Source organism: Amblyomma maculatum, chromosome 10 (assembly GCF_055883805.1).
Source record: "Amblyomma maculatum isolate TAMU_Amacu chromosome 10, ASM5588380v1, whole genome shotgun sequence".
NCBI classification, from domain to species: domain Eukaryota; kingdom Metazoa; phylum Arthropoda; class Arachnida; order Ixodida; family Ixodidae; genus Amblyomma; species Amblyomma maculatum.
Window position 1 is genome coordinate 118073635 of NC_139353.1, and position 18146 is coordinate 118091780.

Here is an 18146-nt window from a genome sequence, read left to right on the forward strand (position 1 = left end):
AAACACTAGTGTATTAATTTTACATCCACGCCTGTAGGACACATCACAGGAAAAGCAGCACTGACACCGAAAAAGATTTGGATCAGGTTAAAAAAGTATTTCATTAAATGAGTGTAGACATCAAATTAGGGCATCATGTTTTCTTTGTTTAGGGATGTTTAGGGATGTTTAGGCCATTAGTATTAATAGGTCACTACATGGTACTCATCTATGAGTACTAAAAAAATGAAAAAGTTCTTTCATGCTGTTTCAGCTTTAACAGCACATTTCTGTAGCATCAAAGGTCACGACAGCTTATATGAGGCACAGAATAGTCGCAATATAATCAATGCTTTATTTGTTGCCTTCAAACTCTTGAAGCAAAACATATGTATCAGCAGCGCGAACACAATCAGAGGAAAAGAAGAATAAGAAGGACATCAGCGCTCTGTCCTTCTTATTCTTCTTTTCCTCTGATTGTGTTCGCGCTGCTGATACATATGGATCGTTACCAACTAGCCCGACAGATCGTGTTATTCTTGAAGCAAGCTTGTTTCAACTTTGCAGTGAGTTAAACGATGAAGTGATTAATCACACTTCCTTCATGCCTTTGCAACCTATACAGACTTCTGACATTCCAGCCATTGTTCACTTGTAAAAACTGAAACTGCAGGAGAGAATAAATGCAATTATATATTATTCAGCTGTTGCACGTGAATACATACCACTATGGTGACCTATGTTGCCTTATGCATCTTTATAGAGAAGAAAACATAGGACTAAATATCTGATCGCTTTGCTCCTTTAAGTGTGGGACACTTCCAATGGAAGGAAATATGCTACAGGAGGCTAAATCTAGATGGTGTTGAGCACAAGGAATAAATGCAATAACCTGAACTTTTAAACTGAAAAAAAAAGAAAGAAAAATAGCACCAAGTTAAAGCAAACACAAGCACAACCACAAAGATATTCAAGACACTTTTGCTAAGCAATTAAAAGAAGTTAGCATGTAATTAGACAAGTGCAAAAGTGTAAACACGCAGAAAACTAGAAGGCCTTTCAGGTATGATCTGGATCAAATTCTATTAGAATATGCTGTGGAAGTGAGGAATCGATTTCAAGAATTGGATCTAGAAGACAGAGAGCCCTGAAGAGATGTGGACTGATGTTCGTGATATAATACAAGAAGTTGCTACTAAGGTAGTTCCAAAGCAAAAGAAATGCACGTTAATGTAGGCCACGAATGCTAAAAAGGTACCACTTAAGTAGTACCTTTTTAGCATTCGTGGCCTACATTAACGTGCAGAAAAGAGGGAGTGAAAGACTTGGTTTAATGTTTACTGAAAAAAAAATGCCTTGAGATCGATGTGATAAGCCACCAGCACAAGATAACTTTTCCATCAATTGCTGAATATATGCATCCCAAATGCGTCCAAAATATGCATCCCAATATGCATCCCAAATATATGCATCAAAAAGCATAATAAAACTACCCTTAGAGCCTTGTGCGATTTTATATCGAGCAGAAAGGTGCCCAAGTTCAGGCCATCATTCAAACTTTCTAGCCTGCTTTTTGAAGCAAACATTATTTCTGATTTCTTAGAATTTATTCCACTCATTTTGCTTAAACGCGGAAGCAAGTTGCAGAAGATGCCCATCATTGGCACTATGCAACAAGTAGAAAACTGTTATCTAAGCTGAAAAACAAGCTGGTTAGTCTACAAAACAAATTTGGTATGCCTGTCAGTACTTTCGTCATTTAAAAAGATGTTAGACATAAAAAGGTCCTAATCTCCCTCAAAGAATGCCGCATGGTATTTCTGGAAATGATGACAGACTACTACACTATCAATTACTTTACTGAATGCACCTTGCAAGATACAAATTTTAAGAGCCAGGGACATGCAACCCAATGCCACGCTGATGCAAACATTCAAGGAGAACAATAATATTCTGTCAAATGCTTTACTATAGTCTACAAGCACTTTGGCTATCAGTTTGTATACCTCTATGTTTCTAATTTATTTCCTTTTGTGTCAAAAAAGTAAACTGTACTGCACCCATTTCTGAACCCGTGTTCACATTCTGAAATAAATTTGTGATCATGAAAAAAGCAGTCGATTCAGGACAAAATCACTTTTTTTAAGGCCTTTTGAAAAGTTGGCTGAACCGATATTGGCCAGTGGTTCTCGGCATCATTTTTGTTATCACTTTCGTATAACACACTTTTTGTATATTTCATGCAGAAGGGGAAACAGGCTGTCTGCAATGCAAGGCTATCATGAACATATTTCATGGGTGGAAGCTGGATAATATTTATGTTCGTATCTTTACTGCTTTGATCATTAGTGATTGTTGTCGGTCAGTATTAGTCAATGTACTTATGTATTACATGTTAAAATTACCTGCTCGAGCCTTTAGTAACAAGTTCACTCTGCACAGCTATCTGAAACTAATAGGCGGCATAGCCATACAAGGACTGAGTGCATCAATTACACTCTTCCACATTCAATCAAGACATATTGACACATCTTGAAGCAGCTGTGAAAATATTGCGCCTTAGCTTTCCTCAACTGTGACGTGAGTTGGTTGCGTATTTTCTTGAACTGCACACACGTTAGTGGCAACAAAGTGAAAACCTTATTTTTCTTTCATTTACCTGTTCAATGCCGATTCAAGGTTTTCTTATTTATCTTTGTGGCATAATAAAAATTTAATTTTCAAGCGTGCATTCTAATGCTGAGGAAGTATGGCCTTAAATGTAGAATGTGCATAATGTACAGTATTTTCTGGAAAGCCCAACTTCAGTCGCTGATAATAATTTGATCCCAATATTAATCCAGACTTCTGGCAGTTATTCTTTGAAAAATGAACTTAGAACAAGAATGTTTGTTTTCTGCAGCTACGTCTAAATTTCCTCTCCTCTATTTTACAATGCAAGCCAGATACTGACAATTGACAGTCTAAACCACTATCCCATCTTCCTCTCATACTTCCTCATCTAGGCTTCATGCCTACTCAACATCTGTGAGTACCACTTGAACAGTGCCAAAGTGGACAAACTGAAACAGCCGTCAGCAGATTCAAGCTTGGCAGCAAGCAGCCTCAGAGACCGGTAATTGAAGGAGCTAAGCACGCACATCACCAACTAGTTGGACTAAAGCATGCAAACACTTGCACTGCAAAGCGAGCAATGTGCCTGGCATTGAAAATAGAGAAGGCATTGGTCTGATTAATCCATGAAAAACAGACAGTGATCACTAAGGCTGGCTGTGATCACTCAGGCTGGCTACGGTTTCTAGTGTGTTACCATGAGTAATAGTTACATCCAAAGCAGATGAAGTAGTTCTCATGGCAAGTTGGTGTTTTTTATGAAATTTTAAAAACTGTAATTTGTCATTTCTTTTTCAGTGCAATAGAAGAGGCAATGCTTAAAATTTCATTAATGTTAAAATCTTCATCAAGAACCAGTTGCAACTGTTCAAACGATGCATATTCAAATGAGTTATCCAAAACAAAAGTATCACCTGAAAGAGGTTGATATCTGACAGTCAAAAAAGAATTCTCTTGCTGTACACAAAGTTATTCACAATCTCTAGTTGCTGAGGGTAAATTGGGGCACTTTGTCACTTGACAAACTATCGTAAAAGTACATGCCAAAAGTACCAAAGCCATGCATATACTGGTTTGATCACTCAAGGAAACATCATAACCAGTCAACCACATTCATAGTTGAATGCATTGCACGAAGTTTCAGTCACCTTAATGTCATGTCAAAACAAAAACAGATCAAGTAAAAGAACAAATTCAAAATGTTTTTGCTGCAGAACAGGTGTTAAAATCAATAACAGACTATTTTACAGCTGGAGGTCTAACAAACTGTTGAGAATAGATCTTAGTGGGATTTCACTTGCTTAGATTTGCAAAAGCATACACAGAACGTGAATTACTATGCCATCAACAGATATGCCAAGATTTTGCCATTATGTGTTCACACAAACCACCAGTGATGAATTTTCTTACATGCAATAGCAGGTTTTCAGACTCGGACACAAGTGTTCGTTGGTGAACATCAGAGGGCTTCTTGGAGAGCTATCTGCCTCCATCCAAATAATGCCCGAAGCAGAACATGTAATGGCACTAGAATGAAAAAAGTGACGTAATCTTCAAAGCCTGGCAGCAATCAATATACAAAAGCTAGTGAGCAGCTCACATTGGAAAATGAATATATCCAACTATGGCACAAAATATGACCACTGATCCGAACAAGGAGGTGGGGGTTAGGGGGGCAGTGCCAGGAGAATCAAAATGGAGCATATTTTTCAGGCATACCAGCTTACTAAGAACACTCTAGAGGAACCTGTAATAGTTGTGTCTTGCCAGTACTAAAACAATGAGGACTTTGCAGCAAGTTGTAGAAGGAAAAATGTTGAGTGAAATGCTAAGACATCAGAAAGCAGAACGGGCTATGAAACAAATAAGAGTTGAGGATATTTTAAATGAAACCAAAAGTAAGAAATGTATAGGCAGGGCACGTAGTGCAAAGAAAAAATTCCAAAGAAAGGTAAGCTTAGTAGGAAGGGTAAGATTAGGAATTGTTTGCGGTAATTGGGTGGCAGCAGATGACTAAGGATAGGATCAAATGAAAATCACTGGCAGAAGCTTTAGTTTTACAGGAGACAAGATTGGGCTCACACAGAAAGCATATAGCACAGTAACAACAGAGGAGAGGCAAGGACAGCACAAGTCCTTGTCCTGCCCTTGCCTCATCCTCTCTTGTTACTGTGCTGTGCTTTCCGAGCGCCGAACAAACACAAACAAACATATTCTTTTCTGATGTAGGTCTGATGAAAACTGTATTTAGTCCCGCTCGATAAGGTTCGGCAGCGTACAAATGTAATTTGTGTCCTCATCAGCAAAATCAATGAGCAAACAGGGCATTGAAATACTAGCTGGTTCGAGAATTGCACAGGTAGTGAGTGGTGAGAAAAAGCACTGTTTAATATGTGGTGGAAAGCTACTAGCTCCATCAAAATCTTCAGGGAGACACAGCCTCTGGCACAGTGGTAGTACTCTACTAGGTGTCTCAGCATCTGCACCAGAAGCAATCATTATACGACGGACCACAAAATATGTGCCATCAGATGTAAAAATGGCAGAGCTATCACTTCTCTTTGCCTTCTTGGAGTTACGACTGTGGATTATTGTTCCTTTAAAACTCACCCTGTAATATTCACTAATGCTGCCACCATCCCCATCCACCAAATGATTATTGACTGCTTCTGCCTCTTGTGGCAACAAGCATGGACTAACTGGTGCTCCAAACAGGTGCACCTCTCCCACCCTGGTTGCCTTTCTAGTTTTCCTGCCTAACAATAAGTCTTCACAAAAACTCTTTACGTGAAAAGGCAACGACAGGAAGCTTAGAGCAAGTTCTAATTCCTTTTCGGCTACTACCCTTTCCAAAATTTGCAATGGAGCCCCTTTTGCTGCTTTCACCATCTTCACCAGCTTCCCATTACCAGACTCGAAAGGGAAAGCTGAATTGGCCCACAATGGTTCCAGGTTCCTGACGCTTGTCACAAGGTGCAACAGCTGATGAATATTAAACGTCATGAAACGTGGTCCATACAGTCCTGTAGCCCTAGATGCGAAGGTTTGTAGCAGTTGCTCTGAAAAACAAAAGCATATAGCTGATCTATATAGGACCATCTCTCATACTATAAACCTCCAGCTTGCAACGTTCAGAATGTACCACATCTATTTAGACATCAAGCTAGTAAAAACAGGAAAGACCATGCTCTTTGAGAACATCCAGTGGGCAATAGATATCTCATTTACTCACAAAATTGCATTTGAAAATGGTGCAGCAGTTCCTTAAATCAGTGAATGTCTCGTCTGCCTCGAGGGAAACTGCGTAGGGAAGTGACTCTTTTGCCCCACCTTGTACTGAATGAACAATAAGCCTGGCTGATTTTTTTTTATGAACAGCCTGCACTATTACAATCAAACCACCACCATTAAATCAGCAACTGCAAGTATTTTAATCAGCCAGCTGCAAGCTCATGTACAAGACTGACAAAACCTGTCATTTAAGGATGGCCTTTATAACCACAGCTTTTTGCTGTTGACCACTATGCAGCTGCTATTTTTCCACTGACCTTTGTAAATTTGATGTTTCCAGTGTAGAAAAAGAACACTGAGCTTGATGCAGCCTACAATGTAAAATCAATTTTGGCAAGATAGTATGGGATAGTGTGCATATAGCAACAATAAATGACCCTATAGGTGTATTCAGGTGCAACAAAGTGATGCTGAAGCCAGTGGCAGTGCATGCACTGCATAAAAACAAAGTCAAGTAAAATAATAAAGGAAACAAAAGACAATAAAAATGAGAAAACGCAGGTGGAGTGAACAAGATGGTGCCTGTAAATGAAACCTTAGGACACCCAGAGGCATGCACATCCCCATATAGTCCTGAAGTGCTCAACATTTTTGAAATGTAAACTTTATTATAGACCACAATTAGGGAGAAACCAATGAAAAGACCTTTCAATCTATATATTGCCATGGACAATAGGGCTAGACGTGCCTAAAAAGACAGGGAGAAGCTGTACCAGCAGCCAGCATTCCGCACACAGCACGCGAGCAGACTTCAGCGTCTTTTTCTCCCAGGCACCACCTAAAAATCTCGGGAACACCAGGTGGCAATATCATGCCAATGCTTTTCAGCAGGTTTCTCAACATTGTCCTTCTTCACAAGCAGTTGTGTTTCACATTTCACCAGCTTTCTTGCACACAAGCATGAATGTACTTCTATATATTTTCAAAACGTTGCAATATCTGTGGGCCTAAACTGTAGGCTCATATAATCTTATTTTTGCTTTTGCTTAATATTCAGAACATAAAAAATGATATCAACAGCTGAGCTAAAAGATCTCACTGGATGCCTCTCTCCTGAATATCAAGGTGACAGTTTGCCCTACTATGTATCAACTAATGAGCACTAGTGAAAAAGACTTAATTTTAACTTCTCATAGCTTCTCTACATTATTGTCTCAACCATGCTTAACAACTCCCCCCATTATTACTCCAATGTGATCATAATAGATAAAAATAAACAAACCATGTTGTACATACCTGCACGTCTGAGATGTGCTGATGTAACTTCTGTCAGCAAAAGATTGAAGATGGCTTCTACCAGCAAGGCTGCATGCTTCCAGTAGCGCAGAGGAAGAATCCCATATGATGTCGGCAGCATATAAAAAAGGTGCCAATTTTTCCATTCAGCTGCCTTCCAGAAACATCTGTCGACAAGAGACCTCGGCAGCCGGGTGAAAGAGTGTGGTGGTCTAATACTAAGTAGCCGCTGGTCCAAGGAGGCTGTAGTGGACGGAGAGCCTGCAAAATAAAGGCATTCAGCATGGCTGACTGCAACAGCAGCCCTTATGCTCTATACCAAGGCTTGAAAGGCACTAGCAATGAGAAGCTGTACTCAAATAACGGTGATAAGTACTGCATGCTCTGCTTTTGTAGTATCATCATTTGAACTGCTTGCTACACTACCTTACAAAGTTGCAACCAGGTTAAGAAATACAGACTAGTCAGGACACAAAACCTGACAATATAGATACTTGATGTTGTCAACCCTTCTTTCTTATTTGTTTTTTTTTTTGTTCACACCGCATAAACCAAGGGAAAAGAGCAAAAGGTAGTTTCCAACCTGACAATAGCCCGCTCATCCCTAACAAAATCAAACTTATGCTATGCACTAAGATACTAAAAAAATCCTCTTTTCAGAGCCTAGCATTCTTCAACAAATTAGAAAATACAAATAAAACATGTCAGAAGCTAGTCTCAGAAAAAAATATATATATTTTAAAGCCACGCTAATATAGCTCTTGATTTCTGGGTTAGACCATGTGACAAAACAAGGTTGTTCTTGTGAGGATCAGGCGACTTTTAAATCATCTTCCAAACGATCAAGTAAGTATATTATACATTTCTAGTGCAAAAACTTGTGTACCACATGCTTCTCTACTGTTCTATCAGTGCCGCAATGATACACCAAAAGTCTCCTATGAGCGTACTGCACCACACAAAAAATGTGTTATTGCTTACAATGCCACACTGCAAGCTGGAATTATAAGCTCCGCTACTGAGCAAGCAAGATATATCAATTTTAAGATCACCAACACAACTGCTTTTGCTGCCATGTTTGCGGACAGGAAGCACGCTGCCCTTTCTGTTAACACGGTTACACATGCTGCAGGGTGATATCATTTATTACTTTTGCCAGCACAAAAAATACGACTGATTGCAGCAGGCACACATCATGAGCTGATGTAGTAGAAGCTCTGCAGATTCTGCAACCCATCTATTCTCATCAATGCCTCAGTTCCTCAGCATGGATAATGCTACTGTCCTTCTCACAACAAAGGAACACCTCTGGCATAGCACACATGCTCTCGTCCCTCAGTGTGCGGTGACCCTCCTCCCAGTCTTACTCATGCAGAGGAGGTTGTGCTTTGGTGAAATCCGGGTCGGGGTTGCCCTCACTGAGGCGTGGGCTCAATTTCAGTACTTATATCCCTGCCAATGGTGTCCCATCTGCCACTCTAAAACCACTGAGTCACTCCACTCCACTTGCCGTGGGTTTGTCCAGCACTGAAGTCAACAAGAATCCGCCACCTGACAGCAGCGAGCCTGCTGCCGAACAACTCATCCTCATATATTCGCCGGAACTCAGGGGCCCCACCACCACTCCTTCGACTTCAGTCAATTGGCTCATTTATTTAACCTTTTTTTTCTTCGTCAACTCCCTTTATGCTTTGAGGTAATAAATAATGTTATAAAAAATTTTAGTGGACAAAGAAATGTGTGTACATACCCATGTAGAAAAGCTCGCTGCAGTTTGCAGAGTTCAGCCAGAAGTCAGCAATTTGTCTCGATGCTCTTAGCAGAACACAATGCATATAATCTACAGCTTGGCTTGAAAAAAATGTCAAACAACCTCAAATTGAGCAGGGGTGATGGCCCCTTCACACCATTTATAGGCATAACAAAGTCTACAGAAAGCTTGACGTCATCAAGATGTCGTTCTCGCGTCCTTGCAACTAAATTGTTTGTCTCCAAGTAACGTGGTGCACCTGAAAAATGAGGATGTCAATAGACACCATTAGTTTAACATACAGAAATATAAAAAATTCAAATGAAAATGATTTTTATGGCCTCATACTGAATTGACTATGTCTTTAAATCCAAATGTGCAAACATGTGGAGGACAATAGAAAGAGTAGAACTCTTCTGCTGTCCATAATTGTTAGAACTGCAGTACTGCCAGAATGTATACGTATGTACAGAGGTGTTTAGAGAACATTCTCTCAGCTGAGGTGTTTTCACAGATAGGACAGGTCTCATGTGAAAGTAGACATGCTGTGTGTGCAGATGACCATGTGTTTTGCATTTTAAAGCTGATCAAGGGTCTTTACAGCCAAGAATGATTAATTACCAATAAATTCTGAATTTTCCAACATTTTCTTAGACTCGAATGTTGCTCTTTCACTATATATGCGGAACATGACACAAAATATTACCCACTCATAAAAAAAGCTAAAAAACTTTTAATCTTTTTTCTGGACTGATAAAGAAAGTCTAAATTTTGAAATATTTCTAAAATATACTTCTTTTCGATTATCGATTTCAAACCAGTGCTCCATTTTTGCCCCTTTAAATTAAAAAAAATTAGAATAAGATTTCCCTCAATTTCAGATATGAACTATAGGTCACAAATGGAAACCACAACCTAAGCACTAAAAGCGTTACATCAAGATCAAATTTAGCACAATGTTTCAGTACAATTACAGGCTTTTCAACGTGAAATATGACAGTGCTGTTCCTTTTTTACTCGGTGGCAAACACAGCCTAGTAGTGCACAGCAAATTTAGCCAGCAGTTGTCCAGTGTCGCATATCCTAGTTTCTTTATACTCCTGAGCTATAGTTAATCCACACCTAATCAACAACTAGCAAAAATCTTCACAAAATGATCCATATATGTGCCAGTGACATTATTCAGACATGGTGCTTAACATCTAGAATTAATATGGGGCATTAAGATGATTACAAACACAGCTAGCTGCCATTTCCTCGTCTCTAAGCGTATGCTGTTTCCTAGCACAGTAGAAGCGACACAGTGCACTTATGTTTAAAAAATTTCTATATATAATTAGGTATGGTCACTGCCAAGTTACGAATGTACCATGCTAGCAAGCAGGTCGAGAGAAGCTACCAACGGCATAAATAGCATTGCACAAACATTTCCAGTCATTTCTTTTTACAAATAAGGATCATACCTTCTGCTTGTTCCGCACAAGTGAGGCACCAAGGACAACCAAATTTTCCATTGAATTGCGTGTGGTTAGCAATTGCAGCACGGGCTGGGGCATCAACACAGCAGCAGATGGCATGGACTGCAGAGATAATCTGTTGTTCCCCGTACTCCCACACAATCTTTCCAATTTTTGCTACTTCTTCTACAAACCTATCTATGAAGACATTCATGTTCGGGTGGTGAGGACCCAACCAAAGTCCTGCAAGCAGGACATTTTGGTGGCGTAGTTTCGGAGGCAACTCATTTAGAATCAATTGAATGGGCCACACTGAAGATTTGGATGATTTAAAAAAGGGGCTCCCATCGGTGTTGAAAGTTACTGTTACGTCTTGCCGTGATATCTTCCCATTCTGTCTTAATTTTCTGTATAGTGCTGCACTTGTTATATCGCGCACCGAATCTTCTTGGAGTGCACTTTCAATCTCCTCCATTTGGCGATACAAGGCATCTTTGCAACGGCTAACAGTTTGGAGAAGCTGCTGCTTTATATTCAGTATACTGAAGAAACATCCCTTTTCTTTAAGCTGTGAGATGTGAAGATCCTGATCGCATGTCTCGCAATGCACGTCGTTTAGCGCACTTTGAGCGCAGCAGTTGCCGCAGTCATGACAGTAGTAATGGTGCCTAACAGAGCTATTCAACTGCGGACTCCACAGCTTCCTTAGCAAATACTTGCTCCGCGGAAGCAATTTGCCAGGACACCCGAACAACGCGTCTATAAGCTGCAACAGCCCGTCAACTGTGTCCCACGGAAGGCCATGCGCGACAACGAAAGCAAGGATCATCATGAGCGCAGCGGCTTTCGTCGTAGTGGAGCCGGGGAGGGTGGCAGTGCCGTACTCGTCGAGCGTCACTTTCAGCGCTTGGCTGACATCGGATGATTGGAGATTGTCTGCTCCGTCTGCTCCGCCACTTGCGTGATCGCCGCGCATAGGCGTGTAGCTGCCATCTTCGCCTCCATGGTCCGGATTTTCATCGCATGAGCTCGCCGGGTGCTCAGTATCACATGAGCTTGGCAGGGGCTCTGTATCAATATCCTGTGTAGAAGGGGCAGCCGGGGGGTCACTATTTTGTACAGCTGCAACCCCATCGTTCATTTTCAGGCATCGATAGCGGCGCGTTGACCATGGGACAACAAACGGTTCGGTCTCGAGGAGGCAGGATTTGCGTTTCCTCTTAGGCGAAGGATCTTCCATTTCCTGCTTGTAAAGCTAAACAAACAATAGGGTATCTTGCCATTCAAAGCAACAAAGCCCAAAGGTGGTGGTAAAGAAACGTGCCGAAGGAGCGCGAGACGAACTACGAAAACAAAGAAGCTAACGGAACTTGCCCAGTGAGCAACAATAACTTCCATGCAGGTCTGTCAAAAATTACGAGTTTACAGATTGTCCTGCCATCTAGTGAATTATGATATAACTATATTTAAGACGGTTTAGAAGATAATTTGTCCAAAAGAAGTTAAAATCTCACTCATTGGTTGCACAAAGTTGATTACTTAACTTGAAAACATACCGCAAATAAAGACAAGGACGACACTGATGTAGACAGGACGTCGCTGCGCGTGGAAAGTTAACAGATTATTTAGACACGGTACGTAATAACCTAGAATTTGGCTGGTTGTGGAAAAAATATATACGAGAGAAAACAACGCGGCTTATTTATTATATATCCTGGCGCCGTCTTTACGCGGGCATTCATTGTGGGTATGTCATGAAACGAAGCAGGCTCTCTTCTTGTGGGTTTTCAAGGGTTGTTGCAGCTCGAGAAATTGAAGCCCAATGAAAAGACAGATGCATATGAACGTGTCGACTGGTCGAACCACACCACTACCACTAATTGACATCACGATATAGTCACGATAAGTGGAGAGGAGAGCTGAAAGAAATGAAATCAATCAGGCGGGTTTAATTCTGCTGAAATTTATAAGACGCGGTTTGGAATGCAAGGCTTTCATTTAGCATTGAGAGACTGCCACACAGTTTAATTTTAAAGCGTTAAATATTTTTATTGGTTCCTGAGGAAAGCTATAGAAAGGTGCAGCTGGCTCACTTCTCTGGGGACACCTCTACACGCACATTTATAACGGCATATAATTGGAGGCAGATAGGCGCCATGCAAATGTATTTTTTTTTTCGTGCATGCATACCTGAACCGCGCCGTAAGGAAGGTAGCAGTGAAAGAAGATAGAAAATGCGCGGTATAGTAGAGGGTTCAGAATAATTTTCGACCACCTGAGGATTCTTTTAACGTATAGTCTTTGTCAAAAGTGTGCAGCCCAGGGGGTCCGGCTCTGAGCCACTTCGTGCGGCTTGTAATGGATCTCCAGTGTTTCATATTATCTTGATGGTGAGATTTTTTGCGCTACCCACACCAATGGGAAGGGCCTCCACTAATGCTAAATCAGCACCACTGCACAGCTCGGAAGCAGACCCACCGAGCTCTACACTTTTGACAAAGGCTGTACATTGACATCGCACAGCACTTGTGTTTCTCCTCCATCGGCTACTGCATATGTTCCCGAGGATGCGGGATCGAATCCCGGTCGCAGCGGCCGCCTTTCAATGGAGGCGAAAAGCAAGGCGTCCGTACGTGTGCTGTGCGGTGTCAGTGCGCGTTAAAGATCCCGAGGTAGTCGAAGTTACTTCGCAGCCATCCACTACCGACTACCCTTTCTCTCTTCCCACTTTCACATCCACCTAATTCTCCCGTCTTTTAAGGCCGCTTAATTGGTCCAGGTGCCCATAGAAACCTGACAGATACTGCGGTTTTCGCTTCATGTGAACCAAATTAATTCGGTAATTTGAAGACAACGCCAAACGCGCTTAGAATAAGTTCGAGCATACGTACATAAATACTAATACTTTAAAGAACACGGATGTGCGACTGGTACACTGTTCGTCTGCACCTCTAATCGCCCATCCGTGCTCGTCTTGTGCACTCTGGAATCATGTTGAATCCTCCTCAAATCAGCCTTTTTTATTTCAGCCTGTAATTAAGGTCGTATAGACGGCCATATTTCAATTCCAATCTATATAATCCACGAAAAATATTTGTAGAAAACGCTTCACTGGAGGAGTACCGTAGAAGCAACTGTGGAGGTCAGATTCGACATAGTCCTGGTATTATTAAAATTTAAGGAATTACAGGGGATCGTACGCTGCTGAACCGAATGTGGATCGACAGCTTTGGCTGCGGGCGACCAAGCGTTGTATCGCACACAACCCGCTGAAAGCATCAAAGTTCACCGGCGTTCTATGCAGAATCCAATTTCAGGCCTGTTATGAACGTGCTTGCGTGGCATTGGTGTAACGTGAATTCAAATGTCATGGCAGGCTGATTCTAATCTCACCCTCCCACATGAAAGGACAGGCTCGAGTTGGCACACTGTCAGAAACCACGGACACTGACGCTGAAGGCTCGAGCTGCATGGTAGCTAATAAAAAAATAAAATAACAGCAAATTGGCAAAATCCCTATCCCTATCGCCTATCCATCGCTGCATCCAAATTTTTAGCTTTATCTATCATCCATATATATACGCAGCCATTCACCAGTCATTTATCCAACGGCAAAGCTTTCGCCCATAGCTTCCTCCAGCGGAAGTACGCGAGAGCGCAAGAGCCTTGTGTCGCAGAAAAGCCGGTATCGCCGTTGTCCGTTGTAACACAAAAATGCACAATGAATGAAAGAAAAAAAATGAAAAACGTCCTCCGTGAAACACTACTGCGTAATAAACGGTTGTAAACGTGTAAGTTTATTTCTATATGCAGGTATTTTTTTTTCTTTTTTTACGATACTGGCGGCTGAGAAACCGTAATGTTGCATTGCAAGAACTGCTCACTTATCATCTTCACCTGCAGACAACTGATCGAGAACAGGCGGGTTGAAAAGACCCCCTAAGATTACTTTGTAGAGGGGACCAGGGGCTTCCACCATATAACCATTGCTTTGTTTCGCGCAGGAAGGGGGGGGGGGAGCCTCAAATTGTAAACGTGTAAGTTTATTTCTATGCAGTTTTTTTCTTTTTTTACGATACTGGCGGCTGAGAAACCGTAATGTTGCATTGCAAGAACTGTTCACTTATCATCTTCACCTGCAGACAACTGATCGCAGGCGGGGTTAAAAGTCCCCCTAAGATTACTTTGCAGGGGACCATGGGCTTCCACCATATAACCATTGCTTTGTTTCGCGCGCAGGAAGGGGGGGGGGGACCTCAAGTTGTAAACCTGTAAGTTTATTTCTATGCAGTTTTTTTTTTACGATACTGGCGGCTGAGAAAGCGTAATGTTGCATTGCAAGAACTGCTCACTTGTCATCTTCACCTGCAAACAACCGATCGAAAACAGGCGGGGTTAAAAGTCCCCCTAAGATTACTTTGTAGGGGACCAGGGGCTTCCACCATATAACCATTGCTTTGTTTCGCGCGCAGAAAGGGGGGGGGGGGAGGGACCTCAAGTTGTAAACGTGTAAGTTTATTTCTATGCAGTTTTTTTTACGATACTGGCGGCTGAGAAAGCGTAATGTTGCATTGCAAGAACTGCTCACTTGTCATCTTCACCTGCAAACAACCGATCGAAAACAGGTGGGGTTAAAAGTCCCCCTAAGATTACTTTGTAGGGGACGATGGGCTTTCACTATATAACCATTGCTTTGTTTCGCGCGCAGGAAGGGGGGGGGGAGGGACCTCAATTTGTAAGCGTGTAAGTTTATTTCTATGCAGTTTTTTTTTACGATACTGGCTGAGAAACTGTAATGCTGCATTGCAAGAGCTGCTCACTTGCCATCTTCCCCGGCAGACAACCGATCGAGAACAGGCGGGGTTAAAAGTCCCCCTAAGATTACTTTGTAGGGGACCAGGGGCTTCCACCATATAACCATTGCTTTGTTTCGTGCACAGGAAGTGGGGGGGGGGGAGGGACCTCAAGTTGTAAACGTGTAAGTTTATTTCTATGCAGTTTTTTTTTTTTACGATACTGGCAGCTGAGAAAGCGTAATGTTGCATTGCACGAACTGCTCACTTGCCATCTTCCCCTGCAGACAACCGATCGAGAACAGGCGGGGATAAAAATCCCCCTAAGATTACTTTGTAGGGGACCAGGGGCTTCCACCATGTAACCATTGCTTTGTTTCGCGCGCAGGAAGGGGGGGGGACCTCAAGTTGTAAACCTGTAAGTTTATTTCTATGCAGTTTTTTTTTACGATACTGGCGGCTGAGAAAGCGTAATGTTGCATTGCAAGAACTGCTCACTTGCCATCTTCCCCTGCAGACAACCGATCGAGAACAGGCGGGGTTAAAAGTCCCCCTAAGATTACTTTGTAAGGGACAATGGGCTTTCACTATATAACCATTGCTTTGTTTCGCGCGCAGGAAGGGGGGGGGGAGGGGGACCTCAAGTTGTAAACGTGTAAGTTTATTTCTATGCAGGTGTAAAATTATTTCTATGCAGTTTTTTTTACGATACTGGCTGAGAAACTGTAATGTTGCATTGCAAGAGCTGCTCACTTGCCATCTTCACCTGCAAACAACCGATCGAGAACAGGCGGGGTTAAAAGTCCCCCTAAGATTACTTTGTAGGGGACCAGGGGCTTCCACCATGTAACCATTGCTTTGTTTCGCGCGCAGGAAGGGGGGGGGGAGGGGGACCTCAAGTTGTAAACGTGTAAGTTTATTTCTATGCAGGTGTAAAATTATTTCTATGCAGTTTTCTTTTTACGATACTGGCTGAGAAACTGTAATGTTGAATTGCAAGAGCTGCTCACTTGCCATCTTCCCCGGCAGACAACCGATCGAGAACAGGCAAGGCTAAAAGTCCCCCTAAGATTACTTTGTAGGGGACCAGGGGCTTCCACCATATAACCATTGCTTTGTTTCGTGCGCAGGAAGTGGGGGGGGGGGGGGAGGGACCTCAAGTTGTAAACGTGTAAGTTTATTTCTATGCAGTTTTTTTTTTACGATACTGGCAGCTGAGAAAGCGTAATGTTGCATTGCAAGAACTGCTCACTTGCCATCTTCCCCTGCAGACAACCGATCGAGAACAGGCGGGGTTAAAAGTCCCCCTAAGATTACTTTGTAGGGGACCAGGGGCTTCCACCATGTAACCATTGCTTTGTTTCGCGCGCAGGAAGGGGGGGGGGGAGGGACCTCAAGTTGTAAACGTGTAAGTTTATTTCTATGCAGATTTTTTTTTTACGATACTGGCTGAGAAACTGTAATGTTGCTTTGCAAGAGCTGCTCACTTGCCATCTTCCCCTGCAGACAACCGATCGAGAACAGGCGGGGTTAAAAGTCCCCCTAAGATTACTTTGTAGGGGACCAGGGGCTTCCACCATATAACCATTGCTTTGTTTCGCGCGCAGGAAGAGGGGGGGGGGGAGGGACCTCAAGTTGTAAACGTGTAAGTTTATTTCTATGCATTTTTTTTTGACGATCCTGGCGGCTGACAACCTGTAATGTTGCATTGCACGCACCGATCACTTGCCATCTTACCGGCAGACAGCCGATCTAGGAATCAAGGAACCCTTCTGAAAGCGCGTCGGCGCGTACTTTTCAATTATGTGTCCATGATGAAGCTCGTTTAACTTTTGAGCGCACACTATTCTTGCATTGTTTCAATTACGCCATGTGCAGAATAAATGACGTTTAATAACAAATCCTCAACTTTGCACTGCGTTCAGGAAGGCAAGAAGGGAGGGAGGGGGGGGGACGATGCGTACTACATATGCAGTCACTCTAGCCGAGAACCTTGCGTTAACAAAGGAAGCAATGGCAGGGAGGGGACGCATGCAAGCTAAATCGAAATTAAACACGGGTATCTTAAGATAACTCAGGACTACAAAAGGAAAGCCGTTAAACATATGACGGATTGTCTCAGTTAAATAATATCAATAAGAAATGTTTAGCATGGTGAGGACTATCACCATCAACTGTTTCAAAGGGTTGACGCTCTTAGCATCCATACGTCCACCCATAAAAAAAAGAAAGGTTGAGCATGGTGAGAACTATCACCATAACCCGTTTTAAAGGAGACGCTCCTGACATGTATCCATCCACCCAGCTCCACCTAATGCAGAACCCTGAGCATGCCTATGCCCGCACCAGCTGCTTAAGTATCGCTGGTGTGAAAGGAAAGATTTTTTACCTTCTACTTGAGGCTTTTACCTTTAAACAATTAAGGATCAATCAATAAGGTACGTGCTAGCGGCTCTCGGCTAGCCGATCGTGTGAATTTTGAGGCGGCTCTGCGCCGCGAGAAGCTCGCGCCTGCTTAATTTTCACGGAAACTTGTGCTGAGAATTATTTCCATGTTCCGGTTGGTGACCGTTGTCACGTTGCTTTACACTATTTTTTCTCGATTGTAAGCTGCGATAGGACAGCGCACTGCTCCGTACGGGGAAACGCGCGGCCCGAGTGATATTAGAAGCGATTATTATTTTCTAATGTTCCTGCTATGCAGAGCGCCGCTAGAAGGTGGAGCGCTCGTCCTCCTCAGGCGAGAAAGCAAGAAAATGCGCGCCGAGACGAAGCACAGCGGTCCTACGTAGACTGCTGTTACGTGCAAAGGAGATCCGTGCTAGCGGAACTTCTTTCCGCGGCGTGCGTTATAAAATAAAAATACGAAATAGAAAGCTACACCCCATCGCTTCCATCGCTCTCTTCGTCGCTTCCCCACCGGAGATCTCGCGCGTCCTCGCTCAACGAGAGCGAAGAGAGAGAGAGAGAGAGAGAGAGAGAGAGGAGGAGCGTAGGACCCGTTCCAGCTCTCTCCGTTAGGTTCTT

General features: G+C 42.6%; 1 pseudogene; it reads right to left on the reverse strand.

Annotated features, from left to right (window-relative positions):
* Window positions 1-4839: 4839 nt before the first annotated feature.
* On the reverse strand, window positions 4840-11566 carry LOC146177319 (uncharacterized; annotated as a pseudogene).
* Window positions 11567-18146: the final 6580 nt, after the last annotated feature.